General features: G+C 47.0%; 5 non-coding genes across 5 annotated transcripts; all 5 read right to left on the bottom strand.

The window, feature by feature from the left end:
- Positions 1 to 3,321: 3,321 nt before the first annotated feature.
- Positions 3,322 to 3,512, bottom strand: LOC130334629 (U2 spliceosomal RNA). The gene has a single exon (XR_008876400.1). It is a non-coding gene; the product is annotated as a U2 spliceosomal RNA (small nuclear RNA).
- Positions 3,513 to 5,589: 2,077 nt separating this feature from the next.
- LOC130334630 (U2 spliceosomal RNA) lies at positions 5,590 to 5,780 on the bottom strand. Its single transcript, XR_008876401.1, has one exon. It is a non-coding gene; the product is annotated as a U2 spliceosomal RNA (small nuclear RNA).
- A 2,079-nt stretch (positions 5,781 to 7,859) lies between these two features.
- LOC130334631 (U2 spliceosomal RNA) lies at positions 7,860 to 8,050 on the bottom strand. Its single transcript, XR_008876402.1, has one exon. It is a non-coding gene; the product is annotated as a U2 spliceosomal RNA (small nuclear RNA).
- A 2,081-nt stretch (positions 8,051 to 10,131) lies between these two features.
- LOC130334632 (U2 spliceosomal RNA) lies at positions 10,132 to 10,322 on the bottom strand. Its single transcript, XR_008876403.1, has one exon. It is a non-coding gene; the product is annotated as a U2 spliceosomal RNA (small nuclear RNA).
- A 2,089-nt stretch (positions 10,323 to 12,411) lies between these two features.
- Positions 12,412 to 12,602, bottom strand: LOC130334585 (U2 spliceosomal RNA). The gene has a single exon (XR_008876369.1). It is a non-coding gene; the product is annotated as a U2 spliceosomal RNA (small nuclear RNA).
- Between the last annotated feature and the right edge of the window lie 1,373 nt (positions 12,603 to 13,975).

Here is a 13,975-nt window from a genome sequence, read left to right on the forward strand (position 1 = left end):
TCTCCTCCCATGGGCCGAATTCTCGTATAACTTCAGGGTCTCTGAGTCTTCCTCCAAATCCCCATTTTTCGTGGTGTACGGCCGTCACCCTCTTCCCCCCCTCCCTACTCCCTTGCCCTCTGGTCTGCCCGCTGTGGATGAAATTTCTCGTGACCTTTCCATCATATGGAGAGAGACCCAAAATTCTCTCTTACAGGCTTCATCACGCATGAAGAAGTTCGCGGATAAGAACAGAAGAGCTCCCCCCGTTTTTTCCCCTGGAGACAAGGTATGGCTCTCCGCTAAATATGTCCGCTTCCGTGTCCCTAGCTACTGGAAGGTCAGACGTAGCAGAAGGTCGGGGCAGGCAGCAAGGATCGTAGTCAGGGGCAACGGCAGAAGGTCTGGAAACACAGGCAAGGAACACACAAGGAACGCTTTCACTGGCACTAAGGCAACAAGATCCGGCAAGGGAGTGCAGGGGAAGTGAGGTGATATAGGGAAGTGCACAGGTGAACAAACTAATTGGAACCACTGCGCCAATCAGCGGCGCAGTGGCCCTTTAAATCGCAGGGACCCGGCGCGCGCGCGCCCTAGGGAGCGGGGCCGCGCGCGCCGGGACAGAACAGACGGAGAGCGAGTCAGGTAGGGGAGCCGGGGTGCACATCGCGAGCGGGCGCTACCCGCATCGCGAATCGCATCCCGGCTGGCAGCGGAATCGCAGCGCCCCGGGTCAGAGGATTTGATGGGGTATGCATTAGACGAAAAAAAAGAAGAAAAAGAAGAATAATACGTAGTCATGCCCCGGCTCGCGATGTGCACCCCGGCTCCCCTACCTGACTCGCTCTCCGTCTGTTCTGTCCCGGCGCGCGCGGCCCCGCTCCCTAGGGCGCGCGCGCGCCGGGTCCCTGCGATTTAAAGGGCCACTGCGCCGCTGATTGGCGCAGTGGTTCCAATTAGTTTGTTCACCTGTGCACTTCCCTATATCACCTCACTTCCCCTGCACTCCCTTGCCGGATCTTGTTGCCTTAGTGCCAGTGAAAGCGTTCCTTGTGTGTTCCTTGCCTGTGTTTCCAGACCTTCTGCCGTTGCCCCTGACTACGATCCTTGCTGCCTGCCCCGACCTTCTGCTACGTCTGACCTTGCTTCTGCCTACTCCCTTGTACCGCGCCTATCTTCAGCAGCCAGAGAGGTGAGCCGTTGCTAGTGGATACGACATGGTCACTACCGCCGCAGCAAGACCATCCCGCTTTGCGGCGGGCTCTGGTGAAAACCAGTAGTGGCTTAGAACCGGTCCACTAGCACGGTCCACGCCAATCCCTCTCTGGCACAGAGGATCCACTACCTGCCAGCCGGCATTGTGACAACACACAGCAGAACCTAAACCCATACCATTATTGCTAAGCAGCAAGACAGGGGCCCATTGCACTCCCACGGGGCCTTTTTAAATGCAATCCATAACCCGGATTTGCCAGGAACCCTTCTTACTCCTCCTACTTGCATGTGACACTGGGCTTAGGATCTGCATAGGAAACACACACACAAGCACACACCTACCTTTGTTGCCTGCAGATGCCTCCTTGGCTGTCCCCAAACGGTATCAAACCAACACCCACGGGAAGCTGTAAGCATAGAGGACATGCCTGCACCCCATTGGACTTACCTGTGTGGGTTAAACCCGGGTTATTTGACAACCTATGGCGGTGATGGTTCTGCTCAGGCAGAGCAGTGCTGATGCTCCTCATAAAGCTGTCGCTGCTGTGAAGGTTCTAGGTGACATCACAAATCCCTATGGTTACATACACAACAAAGCTGGGTTGTTGTTGTTTACACTCTGCAAGGCCTGTGGAAGTGAGTGACATCATAGCACTGTAGTTCTGAGGGTTCTAGATGGATGCAACAATCTCCTGTTGCTTCTATGAAGGCCATAATAGACGACATCACCAAACAGCTCCATAGTCACATACACAGCAAAGGAGAGATGTTGTTTACACCTAGTGATGTCAGTGGTATTGAGTGACATCACAGCACAGTGCTAAGGCTCCTGGGCCTGGACACAGCAGCGGCTGCAATATCTCAACGGAGAATACGTTTATATATATGTGTGTGTGTGCGCGTATATATATATATATATATATATATATATATATATATATATATATATATTTCTCTGCCGAAATCACTTTTAAACCCATTTCCACCTTTTTTTCCCTTCTCTTCCTCTTACTTTTTTTTCACGTTTTTTTACGTTTTTCTCCTTTTCGCCTCTTTTCTGGGCGTATTATTCTTCTTTTTCTTCTTTTTTTTCGTCTAATGCATACCCCATCAGTGCAGCAATGCTTATTCAATACCGCCAGCAGATGGAGACACTGGGGGATAATTTTCTAAGGATTTATACTGATTTTTCCTGTCTGAATTTGTCGCACAGAAAGTTGCAGGCCAAATATGTGTGACATTTCTGCGACTTTAGCTTCTAGAGCATTTTTACAACATTATACATAGGTGCTGAATACATAAAAAGCGACTGTTCAGCGACAGACAAGTCGCATCGGCTGAAAGTAGGCCAGAATGTCAGTCCATGTTGGAGCAGGTTTAGATACAGTCTAAAGTATAGATCTCAAAGTCTGTGCACAGAATTTAGCAAGGGCCTCGCACCTTCTTATGCATCAGGTAGGTGCACAATAGCATAGCCTAACCCTCTGTACTTTGGTCTATATTGATGCGGGACATAGACAGCCAGCTGATGACCAATCCATTAGTGCAATGGATGGCTGGAAGCATTTGTCTTTGCCTTTGCAATACCACAGAAGCAATGCATGGTCAATGTACAGCAATGACACACCTGTGTGAACAGCCAGGAGACCCCCCCCCCCCCCCCCATGTTATGTTACATAGTTACATAGTTAGTACGGTCGAAAAAAGACATATGTCCATCAAGTTCAACCAGGGAATTAAGGGGTAGGGGTGTGGCGCGATATTGGGGAAGGGATGAGATTTTATATTTCTTCATAAGCATTAATCTTATTTTGTCAATTAGGAACATTCAGCACCCACCCGCTATCAAGGCAGCTGCCTATCATGTCATGCCCTACCTGCACAGGTGTGCTGGCTACTCAAATGATCCAATTAAGGAGGCCATTTAGTCAGCAGCAGCAGAAGTCCTGTGCCTGGACGCTCCAACAGCGGCCAGACACAAGCAGAAGCAGAAGCAGCAGAAGCAGCAGCAGCACCACCTTTTGTTTTTTGGCTGCAGCAGCAGCAAGGCCCACAGGGCTGGCTAGCTGGCTAGCCAGCAAGCAGGTAGCAATGAAAGTAGGAATCTTTCTTTTTAACCCTGTAAGGGGGTGGTGCACTGTACCCGAAGATACTGCCATATCGGGTCAATGCATAGGGCGACGGAAGCAAGCTTCGAAATCGGCCCCCGTTCTCAAAAATCCATTTAATATATGGTCCCCAGATAGGGGACGTATCAGATATTAAACTGATAAGAACAGATACTACACTTGATCTTAGCCAAAAGGCCGAGAAGCGATAACCGTGAAAGGGGCGGGCCCAACAAGGTGCCCTTCATGGGCACTATCACTGCTTGCTGTCAGGGAGGCTGCCAGACAATTTTCCATGCACACTCTGGGCTGGGGGGCAGTCAACCACCAGTACACACAGCAGAACCTAAACCCATACCATTATTGCTAAGCAGCAAGACAGGGGCCCATTGCACTCCCACGGGGCCTTTTTAAATGCAATCCATAACCCGGATTTGCCAGGAACCCTTCTTACTCCTCCTACTTGCATGTGACACTGGGCTTAGGATCTGCATAGGAAACACACACACAAGCACACACCTACCTTTGTTGCCTGCAGATGCCTCCTTGGCTGTCCCCAAACGGTATCAAACCAACACCCACGGGAAGCTGTAAGCATAGAGGACATGCCTGCACCCCATTGGACTTACCTGTGTGGGTTAAACCCGGGTTATTTGACAACCTATGGCGGTGATGGTTCTGCTCAGGCAGAGCAGTGCTGATGCTCCTCATAAAGCTGTCGCTGCTGTGAAGGTTCTAGGTGACATCACAAATCCCTATGGTTACATACACAACAAAGCTGGGTTGTTGTTGTTTACACTCTGCAAGGCCTGTGGAAGTGAGTGACATCATAGCACTGTAGTTCTGAGGGTTCTAGATGGATGCAACAATCTCCTGTTGCTTCTATGAAGGCCATAATAGACGACATCACCAAACAGCTCCATAGTCACATACACAGCAAAGGAGAGATGTTGTTTACACCTAGTGATGTCAGTGGTATTGAGTGACATCACAGCACAGTGCTAAGGCTCCTGGGCCTGGACACAGCAGCGGCTGCAATATCTCAACGGAGAATACGTTTATATATATGTGTGTGTGTGCGCGTATATATATATATATATATATATATATATATATATATATTTCTCCGCCGAAATCACTTTTAAACCCATTTCCACCTTTTTTTCCCTTCTCTTCCTCTTACTTTTTTTTCACGTTTTTTTACGTTTTTCTCCTTTTCGCCTCTTTTCTGGGCGTATTATTCTTCTTTTTCTTCTTTTTTTTCGTCTAATGCATACCCCATCAGTGCAGCAATGCTTATTCAATACCGCCAGCAGATGGAGACACTGGGGGATAATTTTCTAAGGATTTATACTGATTTTTCCTGTCTGAATTTGTCGCACAGAAAGTTGCAGGCCAAATATGTGTGACATTTCTGCGACTTTAGCTTCTAGAGCATTTTTACAACATTATACATAGGTGCTGAATACATAAAAAGCGACTGTTCAGCGACAGACAAGTCGCATCGGCTGAAAGTAGGCCAGAATGTCAGTCCATGTTGGAGCAGGTTTAGATACAGTCTAAAGTATAGATCTCAAAGTCTGTGCACAGAATTTAGCAAGGGCCTCGCACCTTCTGATGCATCAGGTAGGTGCACAATAGCATAGCCTAACCCTCTGTACTTTGGTCTATATTGATGCGGGACATAGACAGCCAGCTGATGACCAATCCATTAGTGCAATGGATGGCTGGAAGCATTTGTCTTTGCCTTTGCAATACCACAGAAGCAATGCATGGTCAATGTACAGCAATGACACACCTGTGTGAACAGCCAGGAGACCCCCCCCCCCCATGTTATGTTACATAGTTACATAGTTAGTACGGTCGAAAAAAGACATATGTCCATCAAGTTCAACCAGGGAATTAAGGGGTAGGGGTGTGGCGCGATATTGGGGAAGGGATGAGATTTTATATTTCTTCATAAGCATTAATCTTATTTTGTCAATTAGGAACATTCAGCACCCACCCGCTATCAAGGCAGCTGCCTATCATGTCATGCCCTACCTGCACAGGTGTGCTGGCTACTCAAATGATCCAATTAAGGAGGCCATTTAGTCAGCAGCAGCAGAAGTCCTGTGCCTGGACGCTCCAACAGCGGCCAGACACAAGCAGAAGCAGAAGCAGCAGAAGCAGCACCACCTTTTGTTTTTTGGCTGCAGCAGCAGCAAGGCCCACAGGGCTGGCTAGCTGGCTAGCCAGCAAGCAGGTAGCAATGAAAGTAGGAATCTTTCTTTTTAACCCTGTAAGGGGGTGGTGCACTGTACCCGAAGATACTGCCATATCGGGTCAATGCATAGGGCGACGGAAGCAAGCTTCGAAATCGGCCCCCGTTCTCAAAAATCCATTTAATATATGGTCCCCAGATAGGGGACGTATCAGATATTAAACTGATAAGAACAGATACTACACTTGATCTTAGCCAAAAGGCCGAGAAGCGATAACCGTGAAAGGGGCGGGCCCAACAAGGTGCCCTTCATGGGCACTATCACTGCTTGCTGTCAGGGAGGCTGCCAGACAATTTTCCATGCACACTCTGGGCTGGGGGGCAGTCAACCACCAGTACACACAGCAGAACCTAAACCCATACCATTATTGCTAAGCAGCAAGACAGGGGCCCATTGCACTCCCACGGGGCCTTTTTAAATGCAATCCATAACCCGGATTTGCCAGGAACCCTTCTTACTCCTCCTACTTGCATGTGACACTGGGCTTAGGATCTGCATAGGAAACACACACACAAGCACACACCTACCTTTGTTGCCTGCAGATGCCTCCTTGGCTGTCCCCAAACGGTATCAAACCAACACCCACGGGAAGCTGTAAGCATAGAGGACATGCCTGCACCCCATTGGACTTACCTGTGTGGGTTAAACCCGGGTTATTTGACAACCTATGGCGGTGATGGTTCTGCTCAGGCAGAGCAGTGCTGATGCTCCTCATAAAGCTGTCGCTGCTGTGAAGGTTCTAGGTGACATCACAAATCCCTATGGTTACATACACAACAAAGCTGGGTTGTTGTTGTTTACACTCTGCAAGGCCTGTGGAAGTGAGTGACATCATAGCACTGTAGTTCTGAGGGTTCTAGATGGATGCAACAATCTCCTGTTGCTTCTATGAAGGCCATAATAGACGACATCACCAAACAGCTCCATAGTCACATACACAGCAAAGGAGAGATGTTGTTTACACCTAGTGATGTCAGTGGTATTGAGTGACATCACAGCACAGTGCTAAGGCTCCTGGGCCTGGACACAGCAGCGGCTGCAATATCTCAACGGAGAATACGTTTATATATATGTGTGTGTGTGCGCGTATATATATATATATATATATATATATATATATATATATATTTCTCCGCCGAAATCACTTTTAAACCCATTTCCACCTTTTTTTCCCTTCTCTTCCTCTTACTTTTTTTTCACGTTTTTTTACGTTTTTCTCCTTTTCGCCTCTTTTCTGGGCGTATTATTCTTCTTTTTCTTCTTTTTTTTCGTCTAATGCATACCCCATCAGTGCAGCAATGCTTATTCAATACCGCCAGCAGATGGAGACACTGGGGGATAATTTTCTAAGGATTTATACTGATTTTTCCTGTCTGAATTTGTCGCACAGAAAGTTGCAGGCCAAATATGTGTGACATTTCTGCGACTTTAGCTTCTAGAGCATTTTTACAACATTATACATAGGTGCTGAATACATAAAAAGCGACTGTTCAGCGACAGACAAGTCGCATCGGCTGAAAGTAGGCCAGAATGTCAGTCCATGTTGGAGCAGGTTTAGATACAGTCTAAAGTATAGATCTCAAAGTCTGTGCACAGAATTTAGCAAGGGCCTCGCACCTTCTGATGCATCAGGTAGGTGCACAATAGCATAGCCTAACCCTCTGTACTTTGGTCTATATTGATGCGGGACATAGACAGCCAGCTGATGACCAATCCATTAGTGCAATGGATGGCTGGAAGCATTTGTCTTTGCCTTTGCAATACCACAGAAGCAATGCATGGTCAATGTACAGCAATGACACACCTGTGTGAACAGCCAGGAGACCCCCCCCCCCCCCCATGTTATGTTACATAGTTACATAGTTAGTACGGTCGAAAAAAGACATATGTCCATCAAGTTCAACCAGGGAATTAAGGGGTAGGGGTGTGGCGCGATATTGGGGAAGGGATGAGATTTTATATTTCTTCATAAGCATTAATCTTATTTTGTCAATTAGGAACATTCAGCACCCACCCGCTATCAAGGCAGCTGCCTATCATGTCATGCCCTACCTGCACAGGTGTGCTGGCTACTCAAATGATCCAATTAAGGAGGCCATTTAGTCAGCAGCAGCAGAAGTCCTGTGCCTGGACGCTCCAACAGCGGCCAGACACAAGCAGAAGCAGAAGCAGCAGAAGCACCACCTTTTGTTTTTTGGCTGCAGCAGCAGCAAGGCCCACAGGGCTGGCTAGCTGGCTAGCCAGCAAGCAGGTAGCAATGAAAGTAGGAATCTTTCTTTTTAACCCTGTAAGGGGGTGGTGCACTGTACCCGAAGATACTGCCATATCGGGTCAATGCATAGGGCGACGGAAGCAAGCTTCGAAATCGGCCCCCGTTCTCAAAAATCCATTTAATATATGGTCCCCAGATAGGGGACGTATCAGATATTAAACTGATAAGAACAGATACTACACTTGATCTTAGCCAAAAGGCCGAGAAGCGATAACCGTGAAAGGGGCGGGCCCAACAAGGTGCCCTTCATGGGCACTATCACTGCTTGCTGTCAGGGAGGCTGCCAGACAATTTTCCATGCACACTCTGGGTTGGGGGGCAGTCAACCACCAGTACACACAGCAGAACCTAAACCCATACCATTATTGCTAAGCAGCAAGACAGGGGCCCATTGCACTCCCACGGGGCCTTTTTAAATGCAATCCATAACCCGGATTTGCCAGGAACCCTTCTTACTCCTCCTACTTGCATGTGACACTGGGCTTAGGATCTGCATAGGAAACACACACACAAGCACACACCTACCTTTGTTGCCTGCAGATGCCTCCTTGGCTGTCCCCAAACGGTATCAAACCAACACCCACGGGAAGCTGTAAGCATAGAGGACATGCCTGCACCCCATTGGACTTACCTGTGTGGGTTAAACCCGGGTTATTTGACAACCTATGGCGGTGATGGTTCTGCTCAGGCAGAGCAGTGCTGATGCTCCTCATAAAGCTGTCGCTGCTGTGAAGGTTCTAGGTGACATCACAAATCCCTATGGTTACATACACAACAAAGCTGGGTTGTTGTTGTTTACACTCTGCAAGGCCTGTGGAAGTGAGTGACATCATAGCACTGTAGTTCTCAGGGTTCTAGATGGATGCAACAATCTCCTGTTGCTTCTATGAAGGCCATAATAGACGACATCACCAAACAGCTCCATAGTCACATACACAGCAAAGGAGAGATGTTGTTTACACCTAGTGATGTCAGTGGTATTGAGTGACATCACAGCACAGTGCTAAGGCTCCTGGGCCTGGACACAGCAGCGGCTGCAATATCTCAACGGAGAATACGTTTATATATATGTGTGTGTGTGCGCGTATATATATATATATATATATATATATATATATATATATATATATTTCTCCGCCGAAATCACTTTTAAACCCATTTCCACCTTTTTTTCCCTTCTCTTCCTCTTACTTTTTTTTCACGTTTTTTTACGTTTTTCTCCTTTTCGCCTCTTTTCTGGGCGTATTATTCTTCTTTTTCTTCTTTTTTTTCGTCTAATGCATACCCCATCAGTGCAGCAATGCTTATTCAATACCGCCAGCAGATGGAGACACTGGGGGATAATTTTCTAAGGATTTATACTGATTTTTCCTGTCTGAATTTGTCGCACAGAAAGTTGCAGGCCAAATATGTGTGACATTTCTGCGACTTTAGCTTCTAGAGCATTTTTACAACATTATACATAGGTGCTGAATACATAAAAAGCGACTGTTCAGCGACAGACAAGTCGCATCGGCTGAAAGTAGGCCAGAATGTCAGTCCATGTTGGAGCAGGTTTAGATACAGTCTAAAGTATAGATCTCAAAGTCTGTGCACAGAATTTAGCAAGGGCCTCGCACCTTCTGATGCATCAGGTAGGTGCACAATAGCATAGCCTAACCCTCTGTACTTTGGTCTATATTGATGCGGGACATAGACAGCCAGCTGATGACCAATCCATTAGTGCAATGGATGGCTGGAAGCATTTGTCTTTGCCTTTGCAATACCACAGAAGCAATGCATGGTCAATGTACAGCAATGACACACCTGTGTGAACAGCCAGGAGACCCCCCCCCCCCCATGTTATGTTACATAGTTACATAGTTAGTACGGTCGAAAAAAGACATATGTCCATCAAGTTCAACCAGGGAATTAAGGGGTAGGGGTGTGGCGCGATATTGGGGAAGGGATGAGATTTTATATTTCTTCATAAGCATTAATCTTATTTTGTCAATTAGGAACATTCAGCACCCACCCGCTATCAAGGCAGCTGCCTATCATGTCATGCCCTACCTGCACAGGTGTGCTGGCTACTCAAATGATCCAATTAAGGAGGCCATTTAGTCAGCAGCAGCAGAAGTCCTGTGCCTGGACGCTCCAACAGCGGCCAGACACAAGCAGAAGCAGAAGCAGCAGAAGCACCACCTTTTGTTTTTTGGCTGCAGCAGCAGCAAGGCCCACAGGGCTGGCTAGCTGGCTAGCCAGCAAGCAGGTAGCAATGAAAGTAGGAATCTTTCTTTTTAACCCTGTAAGGGGGTGGTGCACTGTACCCGAAGATACTGCCATATCGGGTCAATGCATAGGGCGACGGAAGCAAGCTTCGAAATCGGCCCCCGTTCTCAAAAATCCATTTAATATATGGTCCCCAGATAGGGGACGTATCAGATATTAAACTGATAAGAACAGATACTACACTTGATCTTAGCCAAAAGGCCGAGAAGCGATAACCGTGAAAGGGGCGGGCCCAACAAGGTGCCCTTCATGGGCACTATCACTGCTTGCTGTCAGGGAGGCTGCCAGACAATTTTCCATGCACACTCTGGGTTGGGGGGCAGTCAACCACCAGTACACACAGCAGAACCTAAACCCATACCATTATTGCTAAGCAGCAAGACAGGGGCCCATTGCACTCCCACGGGGCCTTTTTAAATGCAATCCATAACCCGGATTTGCCAGGAACCCTTCTTACTCCTCCTACTTGCATGTGACACTGGGCTTAGGATCTGCATAGGAAACACACACACAAGCACACACCTACCTTTGTTGCCTGCAGATGCCTCCTTGGCTGTCCCCAAACGGTATCAAACCAACACCCACGGGAAGCTGTAAGCATAGAGGACATGCCTGCACCCCATTGGACTTACCTGTGTGGGTTAAACCCGGGTTATTTGACAACCTATGGCGGTGATGGTTCTGCTCAGGCAGAGCAGTGCTGATGCTCCTCATAAAGCTGTCGCTGCTGTGAAGGTTCTAGGTGACATCACAAATCCCTATGGTTACATACACAACAAAGCTGGGTTGTTGTTGTTTACACTCTGCAAGGCCTGTGGAAGTGAGTGACATCATAGCACTGTAGTTCTCAGGGTTCTAGATGGATGCAACAATCTCCTGTTGCTTCTATGAAGGCCATAATAGACGACATCACCAAACAGCTCCATAGTCACATACACAGCAAAGGAGAGATGTTGTTTACACCTAGTGATGTCAGTGGTATTGAGTGACATCACAGCACAGTGCTAAGGCTCCTGGGCCTGGACACAGCAGCGGCTGCAATATCTCAACGGAGAATACGTTTATATATATGTGTGTGTGTGCGCGTATATATATATATATATATATATATATATATATATATATATTTCTCCGCCGAAATCACTTTTAAACCCATTTCCACCTTTTTTTCCCTTCTCTTCCTCTTACTTTTTTTTCACGTTTTTTTACGTTTTTCTCCTTTTCGCCTCTTTTCTGGGCGTATTATTCTTCTTTTTCTTCTTTTTTTTCGTCTAATGCATACCCCATCAGTGCAGCAATGCTTATTCAATACCGCCAGCAGATGGAGACACTGGGGGATAATTTTCTAAGGATTTATACTGATTTTTCCTGTCTGAATTTGTCGCACAGAAAGTTGCAGGCCAAATATGTGTGACATTTCTGCGACTTTAGCTTCTAGAGCATTTTTACAACATTATACATAGGTGCTGAATACATAAAAAGCGACTGTTCAGCGACAGACAAGTCGCATCGGCTGAAAGTAGGCCAGAATGTCAGTCCATGTTGGAGCAGGTTTAGATACAGTCTAAAGTATAGATCTCAAAGTCTGTGCACAGAATTTAGCAAGGGCCTCGCACCTTCTGATGCATCAGGTAGGTGCACAATAGCATAGCCTAACCCTCTGTACTTTGGTCTATATTGATGCGGGACATAGACAGCCAGCTGATGACCAATCCATTAGTGCAATGGATGGCTGGAAGCATTTGTCTTTGCCTTTGCAATACCACAGAAGCAATGCATGGTCAATGTACAGCAATGACACACCTGTGTGAACAGCCAGGAGACCCCCCCCCCCACCCCATGTTATGTTACATAGTTACATAGTTAGTACGGTCGAAAAAAGACATATGTCCATCAAGTTCAACCAGGGAATTAAGGGGTAGGGGTGTGGCGCGATATTGGGGAAGGGATGAGATTTTATATTTCTTCATAAGCATTAATCTTATTTTGTCAATTAGGAACATTCAGCACCCACCCGCTATCAAGGCAGCTGCCTATCATGTCATGCCCTACCTGCACAGGTGTGCTGGCTACTCAAATGATCCAATTAAGGAGGCCATTTAGTCAGCAGCAGCAGAAGTCCTGTGCCTGGACGCTCCAACAGCGGCCAGACACAAGCAGAAGCAGAAGCAGCAGAAGCAGCAGCAGCACCACCTTTTGTTTTTTGGCTGCAGCAGCAGCAAGGCCCACAGGGCTGGCTAGCTGGCTAGCCAGCAAGCAGGTAGCAATGAAAGTAGGAATCTTTCTTTTTAACCCTGTAAGGGGGTGGTGCACTGTACCCGAAGATACTGCCATATCGGGTCAATGCATAGGGCGACGGAAGCAAGCTTCGAAATCGGCCCCCGTTCTCAAAAATCCATTTAATATATGGTCCCCAGATAGGGGACGTATCAGATATTAAACTGATAAGAACATATACTACACTTGATCTTAGCCAAAAGGCCGAGAAGCGATAACCGTGAAAGGGGCGGGCCCAACAAGGTGCCCTTCATGGGCACTATCACTGCTTGCTGTCAGGGAGGCTGCCAGACAATTTTCCATGCACACTCTGGGCTGGGGGGCAGTCAACCACCAGTACACACAGCAGAACCTAAACCCATACCATTATTGCTAAGCAGCAAGACAGGGGCCCATTGCACTCCCACGGGGCCTTTTTAAATGCAATCCATAACCCGGATTTGCCAGGAACCCTTCTTACTCCTCCTACTTGCATGTGACACTGGGCTTAGGATCTGCATAGGAAACACACACACAAGCACACACCTACCTTTGTTGCCTGCAGATGCCTCCTTGGCTGTCCCCAAACGGTATCAAACCAACACCCACGGGAAGCTGTAAGCATAGAGGACATGCCTGCACCCCATTGGACTTACCTGTGTGGGTTAAACCCGGGTTATTTGACAACCTATGGCGGTGATGGTTCTGCTCAGGCAGAGCAGTGCTGATGCTCCTCATAAAGCTGTCGCTGCTGTGAAGGTTCTAGGTGACATCACAAATCCCTATGGTTACATACACAACAAAGCTGGGTTGTTGTTGTTTACACTCTGCAAGGCCTGTGGAAGTGAGTGACATCATAGCACTGTAGTTCTGAGGGTTCTAGATGGATGCAACAATCTCCTGTTGCTTCTATGAAGGCCATAATAGACGACATCACCAAACAGCTCCATAGTCACATACACAGCAAAGGAGAGATGTTGTTTACACCTAGTGATGTCAGTGGTATTGAGTGACATCACAGCACAGTGCTAAGGCTCCTGGGCCTGGACACAGCAGCGGCTGCAATATCTCAACGGAGAATACGTTTATATATATGTGTGTGTGTGCGCGTATATATATATATATATATATATATATATATATATATATATTTCTCCGCCGAAATCACTTTTAAACCCATTTCCACCTTTTTTTCCCTTCTCTTCCTCTTACTTTTTTTTCACGTTTTTTTACGTTTTTCTCCTTTTCGCCTCTTTTCTGGGCGTATTATTCTTCTTTTTCTTCTTTTTTTTCGTCTAATGCATACCCCATCAGTGCAGCAATGCTTATTCAATACCGCCAGCAGATGGAGACACTGGGGGATAATTTTCTAAGGATTTATACTGATTTTTCCTGTCTGAATTTGTCGCACAGAAAGTTGCAGGCCAAATATGTGTGACATTTCTGCGACTTTAGCTTCTAGAGCATTTTTACAACATTATACATAGGTGCTGAATACATAAAAAGCGACTGTTCAGCGACAGACAAGTCGCATCGGCTGAAAGTAGGCCAGAATGTCAGTCCATGTTGGAGCAGGTTTAGATACAGTCTAAAGTATAGATCTCAAAGTC

This window comes from Hyla sarda, unplaced genomic scaffold (genome assembly GCF_029499605.1).
Source record: "Hyla sarda isolate aHylSar1 unplaced genomic scaffold, aHylSar1.hap1 scaffold_438, whole genome shotgun sequence".
In the NCBI taxonomy this organism is placed as follows: domain Eukaryota; kingdom Metazoa; phylum Chordata; class Amphibia; order Anura; family Hylidae; genus Hyla; species Hyla sarda.